We start from the raw sequence: 21,256 nt of genomic DNA on the forward strand, positions 1-21,256 counted from the left end.
GGTCCATGAAATTCCCTAACTATAAATTAAAATTTGTGATGATTAAATCAGTGTAAGATGTGGGTATAGAACAATACCTTTAACTGCACATTCTCCCTCTCTCTTCTACAGTAATCATTAATAACTCAATTTTAGTCGGCCTTCTGCTGGCTGCTTGCTTCTGTCAATGACCCAAACAGCCCTACCCACTGCACCTTCATTTGTGCACGCTGTTCCTGTTCTGGCTTAGAGTGGCTGTTTCCACTTCCATCATCTGTCTGTTTGGGGCAGCACGGTAGCACAGTAGTTAGCACTGTGGCTTCACAGCGCCAGGGTCCCAGGTTCGATTCCCAGCTTGGGTCACTGTGTGGAGTCTGCACGTTCTCCCCGTGTCTGCGTGGGTTTTCTCTGGGTGATCCGGTTTCCGCCCACAGCCCAAAGACATGGGCGGAATGCTATACCCTATATTTGGGTAGCGCAAGTGAATAGCACTGTGGCTTTAGAGCGCCAGGGTCCCAGGTTCGATTCCCTGCTGGGTCACTCTCTGTGCGGAATCTGCATGTTCTCCCCGTGTCTGCGTGGGTTTCCTCTGGGTGCTCCGGTTTCCTCCCACAGAGACATGCAGGTTAGGTGGATTGGCCATGCTAAATTGTCCTTAGTGCCCAAAAAGGTTAGGAGGGGTTATTGGGTTACGAGGATAGGGTGGAAATAAGGGCTTAAGTGGGTCGGCGCAGACTCGATGGGCCGAATGGCCCCCTTCCGCACTGTATGTTCTATGTTCTATGACATGATCGTTTTCTTGTAATGTTGTTTATTTCATCATGTAAAGTGTCTCAAAGGTATTTTCACCCTGTTGCAAATTAAAATTGGAACAATTCCGGTGGGAAGAAATCAAATGGACACTACCCTGACAACTGAGGAAACACAATGAGCGGGATTTAGCCCATTAGCCATGGGCACAAATCCCCCAAAATCGCACGCGAGCCCAAAAATGGGATTTGGACCGATGAGATTTCGGAATGCTCGAACATCAGGATGATTCTATGGCCGTGTTGCACCCAGCACAAATCCTGTTATGTCGGGAGAATACCAGTAAAGCCCTGAAATGGGATTCCCATTGGGCACCGGACAGTGCGGGATGCTCCTGACCTGCTGCAGCTGATGTAACCTGGTTCACACCCAGTGAGGTCGTGAACCAGATTAGCATATTTAAATCCCAGTTTAAATATGCTGGGACTGTTTGAAGATGAACTCTCCCAGCTTCTGGTGTTCACCGCCCACCCCCACCACGTTCCCCCCACAACCCCCACTGCAGCGTGAAGCTGGTAGGAATCATTACTGGTCTCCACCATCGGAGACCAGATGTGATGACCACACCGGGAGCTCTGAGTTCATTGTAGCCTCTGGGTGGTCAAAGACATGGCAGGAAAGTGCCATGGCACTGCACCGTGGCAGTGCCAACCTATCACGCTGCCAGGGGGAATGCCAGGTTGGCACTGAAAGGGTGTGGGGCCTGTAATGGGACATGAAAGAGGGGGCCATGATGGGTGGGGGCATTTGCCGACCCCATCGTGGGCTGTTGCTCACCTGGAGGGAAGAGAGGGGTTGTTGGTATTGCCGATTTTGCGGGGTGGGGGGGGAGGCCTGAATGGAGACCTTTTGGGAGGGCCCCCATTCCCTAATGCCAGTGATCCTGGGGGTTTGGGGAAAGGGGGTTGATGCTGGTGAGGTGGTGGTGGTGGGGGCATGATGCCTTTTAAAGGAGCGCCCCAATTTCTGTGAAGCCGGTATTGCAGTTCGTTTAGGCCCTGCTCCTCTCAGTGCTGGTGTAAATCATGCTCCCCTCCAAAAAAATGACTAAGTGCGGGAATAATGTGATGGGAATTGTGCCAGAACAGCCAGCATGATTGACAGCGATTTTCGCTCCCAAAATGATACTTCGTCATTTCTTGGGAAAGTTCTACCCATTGTATTTGGACAAATTGAAGAAGTCACCAAGAGTTAGTGCAGGTTCAGGTTGCTCTCAACCTATGAGTGCCTTTGTCAGCCCAGCTGAAATTCGAATGGTACACTCACTGCCAAACATCACAATGATTTTGTTCATGAAGTAAAATAATCTGCATTTGAAGGATTTTATTTTTATTCGATGTGTTAAAAGTTTGCAAATCCATTTTGGACTTTTCTTTAAATCTGTATTGTCCGTTTATTCTTTAAAATAACCAAATTGTGCACAATCCAAATATTCACCATGTACATCAAAAGGGAACCTTCGCCGTCACATTTTGAACAGTCTGATTATAAAAAGTGCTTGCGGCTTTTCATTTTCATTGATCTGCTCTGCAAGTTTATTGACCCAGTGATGAAAGTGAAAATTACCTTTGTCGAGGGACAAGTTGAGGCTTATAGGTTTCAGTGCAGGTAAGTGTGAGTTCAACCATTCTGGACCAAAGAAGCGTAGATCTAAATATATTTTTAAATGTTGGAAAGATAGGATGAATGAAAGTTCAAAGAGATTTAGCAGCCCACATACACTTGTCACTAAAATGTTGTGGTCAAGTACAAAGAAAAACAAAAAGGCTGATAGAATGTGGACGGTTAAGCTGTGATTTGATTTAAATATTTAGGATTTTGAAAGGAGTTAATAGGATGAATAGATAAAACCCTTTTCTGCTAGTTGGGTGGGTCTAGGGGCAAGGGATCATCACCTAATAATCAGAACCAGGGCACATAAAGTATGGCAGAAACATGAAACACTCTCCTGCAAAAGGTAATAGGTATGGGCCGGGATTCTCCCCTACCCGGCGGGACGGGGGGTCCCGGCATGTCGGAGTGGCGTGAACCACTCCGACGTCGGGCCACCCCAAAGGTGCGGAATTCTCCGCACCTTTAGGGGCCAAGCCCTCACATTGAGGGGCTAGGCCCGTGCCGGAGTGGTTTCCACTCCGCCGGCTGGCGGAACGGCCTTTGGCCGGAAGGACTTCGCCGGCCGGCGTAAGCCCGCGCATGCGCCGGAGCGTCAGCAGCTGCTGATGTCATACCGGCGCATGCGCAGGGGTCTCTTCCGCCTCCGCCATGGTAAAGACCATGGCGGAGGCAGAAGAAAAAGAGTGCCCCCACGGCACAGGCCCGCCCACTGATTGGCGGGCCCCGATCGCGGGCCAGGCCACCGTGGGTCACCCCCCGGGGTCAGAATAATCTCCGCGGGGGGCCCGCCGACTGGCGCGATTCCCGCCCCTGCCGAATCTCGGGGGTCAGAGAATTCCGCCCCTGAGCTCAATTAATAATTTTAAATCCAAGATTGATAAATTCTTGCTGGGAAAAGCAGATAAATAACAGATCAGCCATTGACTGGTGGTTTAAGCTCAAGGAGCCAAATGGCCTTCTACTGTTCCTATGTTCCTAATGCAGTTAATTGAGTCAGTATGACTAAATTAAATATATTTTTTAAATTTTTCCAATTCAGTGGCAATTTAGTGTGGCCAATCCACCTACCCTGCTCATCTTTTGGATTGTGGGGGTGAGACCCACGCAGACACGGGGAGAATACGTAAGCTCCACATGGACAGTGACCCGGGTGTGGGATCGAACCCGGGTCCTCGGAGCTATGAGGCAGCAGTGCTAACCACTGTGCCGGCATGCCACCCATGACTAGATTAAATGATTCACATATAGTATTGGATTGTTCCCTGGAGTATTGTCTGAATAACAGCTCCTATATATGTATACTGCAAGCACAGTAAAATATAAATTCATAGACAAATGGTTTATACGTGAGAGTAAAGAGTAAATAAACCTATCTATGAGATGCGGAAGTGAAACCCGCAGTGTTGCCTTTCACAATTTTTCATTCTCCTCCACTAAGTTAGTATTTTTTCCTTTGGTCTTTCTCGGCCCTATTGAGCAACTCAAAATTTGGTAAACGTACATATTCCAGTGAGAGCTTCAATTTTCTTTCACAACTGGGTAGCAGGGTAGCATGGTGGTTAGCATAAATGCTTCACAGCTCCAGGGTCCCAGGTTCGATTCCCGGCTGGGTCACTGTCTGTGTGGAGTCTGCACATCCTCCCCCTGTGTGCGTGGGTTTCCTCCGGGTGCTCCGGTTTCCTCCCACAGTCCAAAGATGTGCGGGTTAGGTGGATTGGCCATGCTAAATTGCCCGTAGTGTCCTAATGAAAGTAAGGTTAAGGGGGATGATGTTGTGTTACGGGTATAGGGTGGATACGTGGGTTTGAGTAGGGTGATCATGGCTCGGCACAACATTGAGGGCCGAAGGGCCTGTTCTGTGCTGTACTGTTCTATGTTCTATGTTCTATAACTTGCTTATCTCGGAAGCCTTTTTTGTGTTGTTCTGAAATCCATCTGCGTACTGCCATGTGGTGAAACCTGATGATCTGGGATTCCAATAGAACTGTGATAACAACAGAGCCTTTTGGGACAGAGATGATCCTTATCTCAGTATCAGGGGGCATTTTCATCAGCTCATCTCCACTCACCACTCTCAAATCCCATTTTAACTTCTAGCATCTCAGGTACTCTGACTTCTGGGCAAAATTTATGATTTGTTTTTCCCAAAGTTGTCTTGAGCGGGTAAAGAGGAGGGCAGCCGCTTTGCCAGCTTTTCCTGCCAAATTTTCAAGTACTTTGAAAGAAAAAATGGATGGGACAGGACCCATGATGTCATGCTGGTGGTGGACGGGGTGGGGAGGGTGGAGGGTCATTTGGGATCTCCGGTTAGATTTTCCGCCCATCGAAAATCTCTGTCCAAAATGGGAGACCCCTTGTGGTGATCCACCACTGTGTAATTGTGTGTGTGCCTGTATTAGGGGATGGACAGCAGTACCTGTATTACAGGTTGGTCGGTAGCCCCTGCCGGCTAGCTCCGCCCACAGGGAGCAGTATAAATATTCATGAGTTCTCCTGAGCTGCCATTCTACCAGCTGCAGTCGGAGGATAAACATCTCACGGTAATAAAGCCTCTCTTGTACCGATTCGAGTCTTTGTGTGCAATTGTTAGCGCAACAATTTATTACCGTGAGATTTTCCGCATCATGGACATCAGAATAAAACCCGATTGCTTGCAGCTGGATCCGCGATCGCCAAACGCCAGAAAAGACTTTTATCACTGGCTGGCTTGCTTCGAGGCCTACATCACCTCAGCGGACCCCGCACCGTCGGAAGCTCAGAAAGCTCAGAAAATTCAACTCCTCTACTCCAGGTTGAGCTCAAGCATGTTCCCGCTGATAGAGGATGCGCCGAACTACGCACGCACCATGGAACTTCTCAAAGAAAATTACATCCAGTCGTCGAACACTCTGTTTGCGAGGCATGTACTTGCCACTCGCGTCCAGCTACCGGGTGAGTCGATTGAGGACTTCTGGCGGGCCCTTATCCCTCTAGTACGGGACTGCGGCTGCCAGGCCATCACGGCCACGAAACATTCCAATCTCCTCATGCGAGATGCATTTGTGATGTGGATTGCATCGGACCCCATCCGGCAACGACTGCTGGAAGGGGTCGCGCTTGATCTACCGGCGACAAAGACTTTAGCGCTCTCTATGACGGTCACTTCACGTAACGTACGATCCTATCCCGCCCACAACGCGGCCCATCCATCCTACCCCTCGTGGACCCCGCAACCGACCCCCCCCCGACTGGGCCGCTCCCGCGCAGCATGCCTGCGCTGCACGCCACACCAAGCACCCTGGGGGTCCCCAGCCAGCAGAAGCACCCCCGCCAGCGCTGCCCGGCCCGCGCCACGACCTGTAAATCCTGTGGAAAGAAAGGCCACTTTGCAGCAGTGTGTCAGGCCTGCGCAGTTGCCGCTATCGCGCCCGACCTCTCCCCCCTTCCTCAGCCAATCGCGCGATGGGCGTCACCGTCCGCTGTTCCCGGGACCACGTGCGACCAGTGGGCACCGCCATCTTCTCCCCCAGGTCCACGTGCGGGCAGTGGGCGCCGCCATCTTGCGCCACCCCCGCAATGTGCGCACCATGGGCGCCCCCATCTTCCCCCCCCCAGGTTCACGTGCGGCCAGTGGGCGCCGCCATCTTGCCCCGCCCCCACAACACGCGCTCCATGGTCGCCACCATCTTGCCCTGCCCCCACAACGTGCGCTGCATGGGCGCCGCCATCTTCTCCCCCGCAGGTACTTCGGACGCCGCCATTTTGTCCTCCCCTCGAGACTGGACCATGGGACCCGGGTCACTGCCGGTCCTCGTCGGACTCTTCGGACTCTTTGGACGGTCGCCCGCTACTCCATGACGCATCCATGACGCTCGACCAATCCCGTCCTTACAATCTGGCTACCGCTTCAACGACGGTGCTCATCAACGGCCACGCGACCGACTGCCTACTTGACTCCGGGAGCACGGACAGCTTCATCCATCCGGACACGATAAGGCGCTGCTCCCTCGCGGTCCATCCCACAACCAGCGGATCTCCCTGGCCTCCGTATCCCACTCTGTCCCGACCCGGGGTTTCTGTCTGGTCAACCTCACGTACAAGGCGTTGAATTCAGCCGTTTCCGCCTGTATGTTCTCCCCAACCCCTGTGCGTCACTTTTACTGGGCCTGGATTTCCAATGTAACCTCCAGAGCCTCACCCTCAAATTCGGCGGACCCCTACCCCCACTCACCGTTTGCGGCCTCACGACCCTCAAGGTTGACCCTCCCTCCCTCTTTGCCAATCTGACTGCAGATTGCAAGCCCGTCGCCACCAGTAGCAGACGGTACAGCACCCAGGACAAGACCTTCATCAGGTCCGAAGTCCAGCGGCTGCTTCGGGAGGGTATTATTGAGGCCAGCAACAGTCCCTGGAGAGCCCAGGTGGTGGTGGTTAAAACTGGGGAGAAGCACAGGCTGGTCATGGACTACAGCCAGACCATCAATCGGTACACGCAGCTCAACGCGTAACCCCTCCCTCGCATATCTGATATGGTCAATCAGATTGCACAGTACCGGGTCTTCTCAACGATTGACCTGAAATCCGCCTACCACCAGCTCCCCATCCGTAAATTGGACCGTCCCTACGCTGCCTTTGAGGTGGATGGTCGCCTCTATCAATTTTTTACGTTTCCCTTCGGCGTCACTAACGGGGTCTCGGTATTTCAAAGAGAAATGGACCGAATGGTTGACCGGTACTGACTGCGGGCCACATTTCCGTACTTAGACAATGTCACCATCTGCAGCCGCGACCAGCAGGACCATGATGCCAACCTTGCCAAATTTCTCCACACCGCATCTCTCCTCAACCTCACGTATAACAAGGAAAGTGTGTATTCAGCACAGACCGCTTAGCCATCCTCAGCTACGTAGTCCACAACGGACTACTGGGGCCCGATCCTGACCGCATGCGCCCCATCATGGAGCTCCCCCTCCTCCACCAAGGCTCTCAAACGATGCCTGGGGTCCTTTTCTTACTACGCACAGTGGGTCCCACAATACGCGGACAAGGCCCGCCCACTGATCCAGTCCACGCAATTTCCCCTCACGGCCGAGGCACAACATGCCTTCGCCCGTATTCGCTCAGACATAGCCAAGGCCGGTATGCACGCAGTAGACAAGACACTGCCCTTTCAAGTAGAGAGCGACGCTTCAGATGTCGCCCATGCCGCCACTCTAAACCAGGCAGGCAGACCTGTGGCATTCTTTTCCCGCATCCTCCATGCCTCCGAAATTCGACATTCGTCTGTTGAAAAGGAGGCCCAGGCAATCGTTGAGGCGGTGCGGCACTGGAGGCATTACCTGGCCGGCAAGAGATTCACTCTCCTCACTGACCAACGGTCGGTAGCCTTCATGTTTAACAACACGCAGCGGGGCAAGATCAAAAATGATAAAATCTTGTGGTGGAGAATCGAGCTCTCCACCTATAATTACGAGATCTTGTATCACCCCGGCAAGCTCAACGAGCCCCCAGACGCCCTCTCCCGAGGTACATGTGCCAGCGCACAAGTGGACCAGCTCCGTGCCCTGCATGACAGCCTTTGCCATCCGGGGGTCACTCGGTTGTACCACCTAGTCAAAGCCCGCAATCTGCCCTACTCCATCGAGTAAGTACGGACAGTCATCAGAGACTGCCAGGTCTGTGCGGAGTGCAAGCCGCGCTTCTACCGGCCAGGCCGCGCGCGCCTGGTGAAAGAGTCCCGCCCCTTTGAACTCCTCAGCGTGGATTTCAAAGGGCCCCTCGCCTCCACCGACCGCAACACGTATATCCTTAGTGTGGTCAATGAATTCTCTAGGTTCCCATTCACCATCCCATGCCCGGATATGACGTCTGCCACCATCATCAAGGCCCTCGATTCCATATTCACCCTGTTCGGTTTCCCTGACTACATCCACAGTGACATGGGATCCACATTTATGAGCGATGAGCTACGTCAGTTCCTGCTCAGCAGGGGTATTGCCTCCAGCAGGACGACCAGCTACAACCCCCAGGGAAACGGGCAGGTAGAGAGGGAGAACAGGAAGGTTTGAAGGGCCGTCCAGTTGGCCCTACGGTCCAGGAACATCCCGGCCGCTTGCTGGCAGCAGGTCCTCCCGGATGCACTCCACTCCATCCGGTCACTGCTGTGCACCGCTACGAAGCAAACTTGTTTTTACCTTCTCTAGGAAGTCTATATCCGGGGTGTCGCTCCCGACTTGGCTCGCAGCTCCAGGGCCGGTCCTACTGCGTAGGCATGTCCGACTCCACAAGGCGGACCCTCTGGTGGACAGGGTACGCCTGCTCCACGCAAACCCCCAGTATGCCTACATGGAGTTCCCCGACGGCCGCCAGGATACAGTCTCACTCAGGGACCTGGCCCCCTCGGGTGCCGATCCCACTCACACACACCTCCCCACCCACGCGCCACCCTCCCCTTCCCCGGCGCTCCCAGCACCAGCCCCACCAGGTCCATCCCTTGCTCCCCTGCCCACACGAGAGGACATGGAAGATTTCGGCACGCTCCCGGAGTCGTCCAGCCACTGGCCAGCACCAACACCACCACCACCGATGCCGTCGCCGCCGACAGCGCCTGTGCAGACGTCGCCACCACGGCTGCGTCGCTCTCAACGAACCGTCAGATCACCGGTCAGACTCAACCTATGACGGTTGCAAGATAGACACTTAATTTTTTTCCCCTCCCCTCTGTAAATAAATCACGGATTATGTATATAGTTCCACGTCACCCCCGCTGGACTCATTCTTAACAGGGGGTGAATGTGGTGATCCACCACTGTGTAAATATGTGTGTGCCTGTGTTAGGGAATGTACAGCAGTACCTGTATTGCAGGTTGGTCAGTAGCCCCTGCCGGCTAGCTCCGCCCACAGGGAGCAGTATAAATATTCATGAGTTCTCCTGATCTGCCATTCTATCAGCTACAGTCGGAGGACAAACATCTCACGGTAATAAAGCCTCTCTTGTACCGATTCGAGTCTTTGTGTGCAATTGTTAGCGCAACACTCCTTACTTTTATTTTTTTTAAAGGGGCAATTTAGCGTGGCTAATCTACATATCCTGCACATCTGTGGGTTGTGGCGATGAGATCCACGCACACGCGGGGAGAATTCAGAAACTCTACACAGACAGAGACCTAAGACCGGGATCCAACCCGGGTCCTTGGCTCTGTGAGGCAGATCCTTTATTTTTAAACGGTGTCTCCTAGTTCTAGCCAAGTCGATAAATGGAAACATCCTCCCCACATCCACCCTGTAAAGACCCCTCAGTATCTTTTTTGCTTCGATAAAATCAGCTCTCATTCTTCTGAACTCCCATGGATATGGTCTCAACCTGTTCAACCATTCCTCTTAAGGTAACCCCTTCATCCCAGGAATCACTCGAGCAAACCTTCTCTGTCCTGCTTCTTATGCAATTTTATCCTTTCTTAAGTAAGGAGGCCAAAACGGTCCACAGTATTCCAGATGTGGTCTCACCAAGGCCTTGTACAGCTGCAGTGAAACTTTGTTATTTTTATATTCCATTCCCCTAGCAATAAACAACACGATTCCATTTGTTTTCCTGATCACTTGCTAAACTTGCATGCTAACCTGCATGTAGCACATTAGCACCCAGATTGCTGTGCACCATAGAAGTCTCCAGTCTTTCACTATTTAAATAATGTACTTTTGTATTCTTGGTACCAGAGTGGACAAGTACACATTTTCCTAAGTTATACTCCATCTCCAGTTTTTTCTTGCTCACTTAACCTGAAATATATATATATATATATCCTTTTGCAGACTTCCTGCCTCCTCTTGACAATTTGCTTTCCTACCTTTCGTCCCTTTACCCATGTCAAATAGTTGAGGCCCCAGCAATGATCCAGTATTCACATCCTGATAACCAGAAAATAAGCCATTTATCCCAACGGACTGCTTCCTGTTAGCACTTAAATGAAGGACTCCCCAGCTGGCCACAAGCAAACATGACAGAATTTGCTTTTCAGGCTTCTCGTGTGGTGAGACCTTCACCCACTAAATGCCTCCCTCACCTCCAAACTGGTCGCTGGAGTGCGGGGGAGGATTAAGTTTCACCACCATGCGCATTCCTATGGTACCTGATGAAGCTAAAGTTTTGCAGTGTTAATATCAGAGATGTTGGCTGTGGATGTGAAAGCAAATGATAGTGTAGAGACCTTTATCGGTCTCTTGTTTCTATTACGTATCTGTTTCTGTTCTTGTCCCGCTGGCAGTTCTTGTGTATCTGAAAGAATAAAAGCATCATGATCGGGTTGGGGTGAGGGGAGAGGAGAAAACAAAAGGAGAATGTTTACACCTTCTGTACTTCTAATTCAGGAGAATTTGTGGGAAGTGGGATGTTAGAAGGAGGATTAAATAGGAACATATGCCATCCACTATGATTTCAGACCAATCCCAATGATTGCAAGCACCATTTCCTGCATGGAGGTGAGGCCACGAGGGCATAATGAGGGATTTAGTGTACTCCTGTTTCCGATTAAAGGCCGCCTTGTCCTCCCAGAGGGAAGGAATTGTGTCAGTGAATGTGGTACAATGAGTTTGGGTCATATGCTCCATAGTGTGCAAGCTTTGAGATGAGAGTATAAGGTTTTCAGCAATGTTAATTGTTCAAGGGTGACTAAGTGTCTGAATGTCGGCTATGAGTCGTTCTTGATTGAGGTTGTTGATTAGTGAGTGAAGGGGCATGGTCAATTGTGCAATGTGTCATGTAGTGATTCTGGTTGTAAAGATATGGCATGTGAAGATGTTTTTTGTAACCTTGACTACCTGTGTGAGGTCATTGAACTTTTTGTGACATAGTCCCCAGGTCTTTGTCATAATATACACACAAGTATATGATGGTGCACAGACAGATATTGATTGACACACAGGGTGACCAATGAACACACAGAACACAGCAGCCAATCACCAGACAGGACACGGCCACTATAAAGCCAGAGGGCACTATTTTTCCCGCTCTCTTGGGATCCAGCCTCTGAGACAGTCAGAGCCCGTGAGCAACAACTAGAACATACACCATGTGGTAGTAAGATAGTCTGGTCAGGTTAGCCTCAGGTCTCCAGTCAACTCAGCATAGTGTCAACCCACAGTTAAAGTATGTTTAATAGTTAAGAGTTCAATAAAATAGAGTTGCATTCATTCAAGTGTTGGAAGCCTGTCTCTCTCACTGCTATGGTAAACACAGTCCTCGCAGAACCAGCATACCCAACACATCATGGTACCAGTGAGTCATGTTAGAGTTTGATGGACCTACCTTGAGCTAGTCTGCCCTTGACGAGCGATTGTGTTGTTCCTCGTGTCTTAATAAAGCTCGTAGTCTCAAATGTGGAGAAGATGCTTTATTGTGAATTCGTTCTCTCTTCAGAGCTTAGCTTACGGCTACATAAAATGCTGCCTGCTTGTGTCTGTGTCCTGCTACCAGTTCTGCCTTCCGTGAAGTGTGTCGTCACTTCCTGTCCCTGTGTATATATAGCTCTCCCCTGCTCCCTCTAGTGCTTGCTCAGTTGTATTGCATCTACTCAGATCTACGATCACCACAGCGATCAGCCATCTGGTAACATGGACAGCGTCCGCCCTTCCCCGCAGCTCCGCATCGCCGGCAACCTCGGTGCCAACTGGAAGATTTTTAAGCAGAAGTTTCAGCTATATCTTGAAGCCACCGACCTCGAAGCCGCATCGGATGCCAGAAAGATTGCTCTCTTCCTCTCTACAGCCTGGAATGACGCTATCCACGTTTTTAACTCCCTCACCTTTGCTGAAGGTGAGGACAAGACAAAGTTCAAATCAGTCGTGCTGAAGTTCGACAGCCACTGTGACATCGAAGTCAACGAGAGCTTTGAACACTATGTGTTCCAGCAGAGGCTTCAGGGTAAGGATGAACCTTTTCAGTTCTTCTTAACCCATCTCGCACAATCCTGCAACTATGGCTCCACTTCCAACTCCATAATCCGTGACCAGATCGTTTTTGGGGTCCAGTCCGATCCCCTTCGCCAGCAGCTCCTGAAAGTAAAGCAGCTCAACCTCACCATCGCCATCGAGGCCTGTGTCCTACATGAGCAAGCTAATAACCGGTACTCCCATATCAAGGCAGCAGAAACGGCACGGCAAAACCCCCATGATGCGGAGTGGGTGAAGGCCATAAAACAGCTCCAGGGCCTGAGTCTGGATGAGGGCAGCCATTTTGCGCGCTTTTCTTGGGCTCCTGCGCATGCGCGCAACGACTGAGGGGACGGCGAGGCCGAGGACCGAACTGCGCATGTGTGAACATCGTTCAACTGCACCATGCATGCGCGGTGGCGCACAGAGCGTCCTGATGTCGACGCCATGACGTGCAACAATTATAGCTCCGCCCACTTAAAGCGGCAATATCCCGCGAAATCTCGATGCTGTCTCCAGTGTGGCAAGCTTGGCTACTACGCAGCTCTGTGCAGATCTGCTCAACTGCCCACCACATATCAGTGCAGCAACCCATTGCAGACTCCGATTCCGACATGGTTCCAGATCCCGACACCGAGGATCTCACATCCCCATTCCGGGTGGGCATCATCACCAAGCATATGATGCTTTCCGCAAAAAAGGCTCAACCACTCCCAGTGATGAACATTGATCCGGACGATGAGTGGTGTGCCACCCTTACGGTCAACAAATCTCGCATATGCTTCAGGCTGGACACCGGCGCTTCAGCTAGCCTCATTTCAAAGTCTGACCTTGATACCATCCACGTCAAGCCGAACATTCTTCCATCAGCCTGCCAGCTTATCGACTACAATGGCAATGCCATTGCTGCCAGTGGCTCATGCCAGCTTGTGGTATCTCATCGTTCTTCAAGAGCCACCCTGAGTTTCGAAATTGTAGGGTTCAACAAAGCTTCCTTGCTCGGTGCTCAGGCCTGCAAAATCCTGAATCTTGTGCAGCGGGTTCACTCCATGTCATCCGCTGAGGCATCAGCCTCGCCAGATGCAAACTTCCAAATCCAATCAAATGACATCATAGCACGATACCACAGCGTCTTCGAGGGTATGGGCACACTCCCCTACACATACAGGATTCTTCTGAAACCGAATGCCACACCTGTGGTTCATGCACCCCGTTGGGTGCCGGCACCCCTTAAGGACCACCTCAAGCAGCAGCTGCAAGACCTCCAGGACCAGGGCATCATTTCTAAGGTCACGGAACCCACGGACTGGGTGAGTGATGCACGATCAATAACTACTAAAGCGAGGTTGTAGTCCATCTGAAGGCTTTAATAAGCTAGATGTTTCCCCCAGCAGCTCAGGTACAGAAAGGAAGCTGCTGGGGCGGAACGGGCTCTTATACCCCGCCTTGCAGGGTGGAGCTACCATACAGGCTCGACCAATAGAAAGCATACATTATCTACCAATGGTGTTCCAGCATTACTAGGTACCGTAATAGCTCTACACAGACTACCTCATTCACCCACTGCTAAAAAATGAGTCCGGCGGGGGTGGCGGCTTGGTATTACAACATGGTAACGTGGTAGAAGTTGTGGTTATGGAGGTACCGTAATACCTCCGTACAGTATTTTGCCTTATTATCGTAACTACTTACAATTTTACAATTTTATAATTAACTGTATACACGTTAAAATGAAGCAATCAGTCAATCGGGGGCCCTGGTTGTCCTCTTTGATCGTCGAAGCCTCGGTGGTGACGCCAGTGGAGGTTTGGGTGTCTGTGACTCCGGGAGCATGGTTTCGATCTCTGTGGCAGCTTCAACATCCCTAGATGGCGCTGGTGGGGAAGCTGGTGGAACTGGGAAGGGAGCGTCTGCGGGGTGCATCGGTGGGTAGGGGGGCCTAGTCGGGACCGGCGGAAGAACCGGTCCTCCTGAGAAGGGGGCAGCTGTAAGGTGCACCGGTGGGATGGGGGGTGGGACTGGTGGCGGGGGTGTGCGCGAGGATCCGGCGGGCGCCAGGTCTCGTAGGGAGACCGTGTCTTGTCGGCCGTCGGGGTACGCCATGTAGGCGTACTGGGGGTTAGCGTGGAGAAGATGGACCCTCTTGACCAATGGGTCTAACTTGTGCGCCCGCACGTGTTTTCGGAGCAGGGTGGGTCCGGGGACTGCCAGCCATGTTGGGAGCGAGGTCCCAGTGGAGGACTTCCTGGGGAAAACAAGGAGACGTTCGCGAGGTGCTTGGCTGGGTGTGGTGCAGAGCAGTGACCGGATGGAGTGGAGGGCATCCGGAGAGGACTTCCTGCCAGCGGGAGACTGGGAGAATTTCTGGACCGTAAAGCAAGTAGGACCGTCTTCCAGACCGTTCCGTTCTCTCTCTCTACCTGTCCATTACCCCGGGGGTTGTAACTGGTCGTCCTGCTCGAGGCTATGCCCTTGCTGAGCAGGAATTGACGCAGTTGGTCGCTGATAAAGGAGGACCCCCTATCACTATGTATGTAAGCAGGGAACCCGAACAGTGTAAAGATGCTATGGAGGGCTTTGATGACAGTGGTTGCAGTCATGTTGGGGCAGGGGATGGCGAATGGGAATCGGGAGTGTTCATCAATCACGTTCAGGAAGTATGTGTTGCGGTCAGTGGAGGGGAGGGGACCTTTGAAGTCCATGCTGAGGCATTCAAAGGGACGTGAAGCCTTTATCAGGTGCTCTTTCTCTGGCCGGTAGAAGTGTGGCTTGCACTCCGCGCAGATTTGGCAATTCCTGGTGGCTGTCCTGACCTCCTCGATGGAGTAGGGCAGGTTGCGGGTCTTGACAAATTGGAAGAAGCGAGTGACTCCCAGGTGGCAGAGGTCCTCATGGAGGGTTCGGAGGCGGTCAGGGCCTTGGAGCAGTGAGGGAGGGGGAACTCCATAAGGGGGCGAATGCGTTCAGGGTCGGGGCCTATAATTCCATTTCGCACTACGTAGTCGAGGCTGGCTAGGCAGTTAGTGCTAAACACATTTATCCTTGTTATACGTAAGGTTAAGGATTTTCACGGTCTGGAGGAATTTTCGGAGATTGGTGTCGCGGTCCTGCTGGTCGTGGCCGCAGATGGTGACATTATCGAAATATGGGAATGTTGCCCATAAACCGTATCAGTCAACCATTCGGTCCATCTCTCGCTGGAAGACCGAGAGCCCGTTAGTGACACCGAAGGGAACCCTCAAAAAGTGGTAGAGCCGCCCATCTGCCTCGAAGGCAGTGTACTTGTGGTCACTCGTGCGGATAGGGAGCTTGTGGTAGGCGGACTTAAGGTCCACCGTGGAGAAGACCTTGTATTGTGCGATCCTGTTGACCAGGTCGGATATGCGGGGGAGAGGGTACGCGTCCAGCTGCGTAAACCTGTTGATGGTCTGACTAGTTGATGACCATCCTATGCTTCTTCCCGGTCTTTACCACCACTACTTGAGCTCTCCAGGGACTGTTGCTAGCTTCAATGACTCCTTCCCTCAGTAGCCATTGGACCTCTGACCTAATAAAGATCCAGTCCTGGACACTGTACCGTCTGCTCCTGGTGGCGACGGGTTTGCAATCCAGGGTGAGGTTCACAAACAGGGAAGGCGGATCGACCTTGAGGGTCGCGAGGCTGCAGACAGTGAGAGGGGGTATAGGGCCACCGAATTTGAAAGTTGGACTTTGGAGGTTGCACTGCAAGTCTAACCCTAGGAGTGTGGCTGCGCAGAGGTGGGGAAGGACGTAGAGACGGTAATTTTTGGGCTCCCTTCCCTGGACCGTGAGGTTTGCTACACAGAATCCCTTTATCTCTACTGAGTGGGAACCGGAGGCTAGGGAAATTTTTTGATTAACAGGATGGAGGGGGAGAGAACAGCGCCTTACCGTGTCAGGGTGTATGAAGCTCTCCGTGCTCCCAGAGTCGATTAAGCAGGATGTCTCGTGTCCGTTGATTAGCACCGTTGTTGTAGCAGTTGAGAGTGTTCGAGGCCGAGACTGGTCCAGGGTCACCGAGGCTAATCGTGGCAGCAGCTGGGTGTTCTCGTCGGGCAGTGTGTGGTCATCTGCACTGAGGTCCTGGGAGATGGCGGCGCCCACTGGTCGCACGTGGCTGTGGGTGCACAAAATGGTGGCGCCCATCCACCACACACGGCGTCAGCGGGACAGGATGGCGGCGCCCGGAGGCCACATGTGGCCCTGGAGGAGGAAGATGGCAGCGCTCGCTGGCCGCACGGGGCCCGTTGAGAGGGTTGTAGTGGCGGTCCGCATTCGCTTCCGGAGACCGCAGCGACCGCCCGAGCCTGGCATACCGCCACAAAGTGGCCCTTTTTGCCGCACCCTTTATAGGTGGATGAACGGGCTGGGTAGCGCTGTCGGGGGTGTTTGACTTGCCCGCAAAAATAACAGCGGGGCACCCCGGGATTGGCGGGCCGTCTTGCAGCGCAAGCTTGTGGGGGGATGTGGGGCATTGCCTCGGATTCGGCTGCAGAGGGATTCCAGGGGGCTGCCGCGCGGTCGGGGGCGTAGGCGCGGGCGTTTTGGGAGGCCACATCCAGGGAGCCGGCAAGGGCCCGTGCCTCCTTGAGGCCCAGAGTTTCTTTCTCCAGCAAACGCTGGCGGATTTGAGAGGACAGCATACCCGCAATGAAAGCGTCCCGAACCAACAGTTCAGTGTGGTCGTTTGCTGAAACTTGCGAGCAGCTGCAGTTTCCCCCCAACACTAGGAACGCACAGTAGAATTCTTCCAGTGACTCACCAGGAATTTGGCACCTCGTCGCTAGTAGATGCCAGGCGTAGGTCTGATTCACAGGGCGAATGTAATCTCCTTTCAGCAACTCTATCGCGGCATCGAAGTCGTCTGCATCCTCGATGAGGGTGTAGACTTCTGGGCTCACCCTCGAGTGCAGGATCTGCAGTTTCTGTTCTCTTGTGGGTATGTTTTCTGCCGTTCCGAGGTAGCCGTTGAAGCACGCCAGCCAGTGCTTGAAAGTCGCCGCCGAGTTTACTGCGTGTGGGCTGAGTTGCAGACACTCCGGCTGGATTCGGAGCTCCATTCTTTAAATCTAGCTTATTAAATTGATGCTCAATCAATGACTACTAAAGCGAGGTTGTAGTCCAACTGAAGGCTTTAATAAGCTAGATGTTTCCCCCAGCAGCTCAGGTACAGAACGGAAGCTGCTGGGGCGGTACGGGCTACTATACCCCGCCATGCAGGGCGGAGCTACCATACAGGCTCGACCAATGGAAAGCATACATTATCTACCAATGGTGTTCCAGCATTACTAGGTACCGTAATACCTCTACACAGACTACCACAGTGAGCTCCATGGTTTGTGTCAATAAACCATCAGGGGAACTGCGCATTTGCATCGACCCCAAAGATTTGAACCGTAACATCATGAGGGAACACTACCCTATCCCTAAGCACGAAGAGCTCACCAGCAAAATGGCTCACGCCAAGTTTTTCACGAAGCTGGATGCCTCCAAGGGGTTTTGGCAGATACAACTGGACGCATCCAGTCGAAAGCTCTGCACTTTTAACACCCCGTTTGGTCGTTATTGTTACAACCGGATGCCCTTTTGCATCATCTCCACCTCGGAGGTGTTCCATCCAATAATGGAGAAAATGATGGAGGGCATCGAGGGGGTTCGAGTGTACGTCGATGACATCATTCTCTGGTCCACGACTCCGCAGGAATACATTGATCGCCTCAAGCGAGTGTTCCAGAGGATCCACGAGCATGGCTTCCGACTCAACAAAGCCAAATGCTTGTTCGGTCAAGTAGAAATAAAGTTTCTTGGCAACCATATTTCGCAGTTCGGTGTGCGGCCAGATGTAGATAAGGTGTCGCCGATCAATTCCTTGGGATGGTTTATCCCCAACCTTGCATCTCACATCACAGCTCTCCGCAATCTTGTAAAAAAAACACCGACTTCCAGTGGCTCTCCGCTCATGAGCGAGAGTGGCGTGAGCTCAGGGCGAAACTCACCAAGTCCCCGGTACTGGCGTTTTTTGACCCTGCCAAGGAGACGAAGATCTCCACTGATGTGAGCCAGTCTGGCATTGGGGCAGTACTCCTCCAGCACGACAAATCCTCCTCCTGGGCCCCAGTCGCATATGCATCTAGAGCCATGACACCTACTGAACAGCGCTATGCTCAAATTGAGAAAGAGTACCTGGGCCTCCTCATGGGGATTGACAAATTTCATGATCACAAGTATGGACTCCCCAAATTTACGGTCGAAAGGGACCACAGGCCACTGGTTGACATCATACAGATGTCCCGGAGGGAGACCGTGTCCTGTCCACGTATGCATACTGCGGGTTAGCGTGGAGTAACTGGACTTGTTCCACCAACGGGTCGGACTTGTGCACCCGTACATGCTTCCGGAGCAAGATGGGTCCGGGGCGGCCAGCCACGTCGGGAGAGGGGATCCGGAGGATGACTTCCTGGGGAAAACAAGAAGACGTTCATGAGGTGTCTGATTTGTTGCGGTACAGAGGAGTGAGCGGATAGAATGTAGGGCATCGGGGATAACCTCTTGCCATCGGGAAATAGGGAGATCTCTGGACCGGAGGGCCAGTAGTATGGTCTTCCAGATGGTACCATTCTCCCGCTCGACCTGTCCGTTACCCTGAGAGTTATAGCTGGTCGTCCTGCTAGAGGCAATGCCCCTGCTGAGCAGGAATTGACGCAGCTCGTTGCTCATAAATGAGGACCCCCGATCGCTATGTATGTATGCGGGGTAGCCGAACAGGGAGAAGATGGAGAGGAGGGCCTTAATGACGGTCGATGTGGTCATGTCGGGGCAGGGAATGGCGAAGGGGAAGCGGGAGTATTCGTTGATTACCGCCAGGAAGTAAATGTTGCGGTTGCTAGAGGGAAGGGGCCCCTTGAAGTCAATGCTGAGACGTTCGAAGGTGCGGGATGCTTTGATCAGGTGTGCGCGCTCGGGGCGGTAGAAGTGCGGTTTGCACTCTGCGTGGATGTGGCAGTCACGGGTTACTGTCCTGGCTTCCGCGATGGAGAAAGGCAGGTTGCGGGCCTTAATGAAATGGTAGAGACGGGTCACCCCTGGATGGCAGAGGCCCGCGTGGAGGGAGCGGAGGCGGTCTATCTGCGCGCGGGCGCAGGTACCGCAGGACAGGGCATCAGGAGGCTCATTGAGCTTCCCAGGACGATACAAGATCTCATAGTTGTACGTGGACAACTCGATCCACCACCGTAAGATCTTGTCATTCTTAATCTTGCCCCTCTGTGCATTATCAAACATGAAGGCCACTGACCGTTGGTCTGTGAGGAGGGTAAACTTCCTGCCGGCAAATAGTGCCTCCAATGTCGCACAGCTTCGACTATGGCCTGGGCTTCCTTTTCCACTGAGGAGTGGCGGAGTTCGGAAGCCTGGAGGGTTCTGGAGAAGAAGGCCACGGGTCTGCCCGCTTGGTTCAGGGTGGCCGCCAGAGCTACTTCTGATGCGTCGCACTCGACCTGGAAGGGGAGGGACTCGTCGATGGCGCGCATCGTGGCCTTTGCGATGTCCGCTTTGATGTGGCTAAAGGCCTGGCAGGCCTCTGTTGATGGCGGGAAGGTCGTGGTTTGAATGAGGGGACGGGCCTTGTCGGCGTAATTGGGAACCCATTGGGCGTAGCAAGCGAAGAAACCCAGGCAGCGTTTGAGGGATTTGAGGGTATTGAGGAGAGGGAGTTCCATCAGGGGGCGCATGCGTTCAGGGTTGGGGCCTATCACTCCGTTACGCACTACGTAGCCGAGGATGGCTAGACGGTCGGTGCTAAACACGCACTTATCCTTATTGTAAGTGACGTTAAGGAGTTTTGCGGTTTGGAGAAATTTCCGGAGGTTGGTGTCATGGTCCTGCTGGTCGTGGCCGCAGATGGTGACATTATCGAGGTACGGGAAGGTAGCCCGTAATCCGTACTTGTCGACCATTTGGTCCATCTCCCGTTGGAAGACCGAGACCCCATTTGTGACACCGAATAGAACACTAAGGAAGTGGTAGAGGCACCCATCAGCCTCGAACGCGGTGTACTTGCGGTCACTTGCACGGATGGGGAGCTGGTGATAGGCGGACTTGAGGTCCACAGTGGAGAAGACTTTGTATTTCGCGATATCGTTTACCATGGCGGAAATACGGGGGAGAGGATACGCGTCCAGTTGCGTAAACCGGTTGATGGTCTGGCTATAGTCGATGACCATCCGGTTTTTCTCCCCAGTCCGGACCACCAGCACCTGGGCTCGCCAGGTACTGTTGCTGCCCTCGATGACCCCTTCCTTCAGCAACCTCTGGACCTCGGACCTGATGAAGGTCCGGTCCTGGGCGCTGTACCGTCTGCTCCGTGTCGCAACGGGTTTGCAATCGGGGCTGAGATTAGCAAACAAGGAGGGGGGGTCCACTTTGAGGGACACGAGGCTGCAGACAGTGAGGGGGGTTATGGGGCCGCCGAATTGGAAGGTCAAGCTCTGCAGGTTGCACTGGAAGTCCAGTCCTAGGAGTGCCGGTGCGCAAAGGTCAGGAAGGACAAGGAGTTTGTAATTTTTAAAAACCTTCCCTTGGACCGTGAGGTCCGCGATGCAGCAGCCGGTGATGCGGACGGAGTACGAACCTGAGGCTAACCCGATTTTGTGTTTTACAGGATGGACAGGGAGCGCGCAGCGTCTTATCGTGGCAGGGTGAATGAAGCTTTCCGTGCTCCCGGAGTCCAGCAGGCAGTCCGTCTCGTGGTCGTTGAGGTGGATCAGCGTCGTTGTTTTGGCGAGCGTGTGTGGCCGTGACTGGTCGAGTTAAATGGCCGTGAGCCGTGGAGAAGAACCATCGTCGTAGTCGTCGTCGGCCGAGTAGGTGCTGGCAGAACCTTGCGTGCCAGTCCAGGATGGCGGCGCCCAGGACCCGCCCGTGGAGT

The sequence above is a fragment of the Scyliorhinus canicula genome, chromosome 7 (genome assembly GCF_902713615.1).
Source record: "Scyliorhinus canicula chromosome 7, sScyCan1.1, whole genome shotgun sequence".
NCBI classification, from domain to species: Eukaryota; Metazoa; Chordata; class Chondrichthyes; order Carcharhiniformes; family Scyliorhinidae; genus Scyliorhinus; species Scyliorhinus canicula.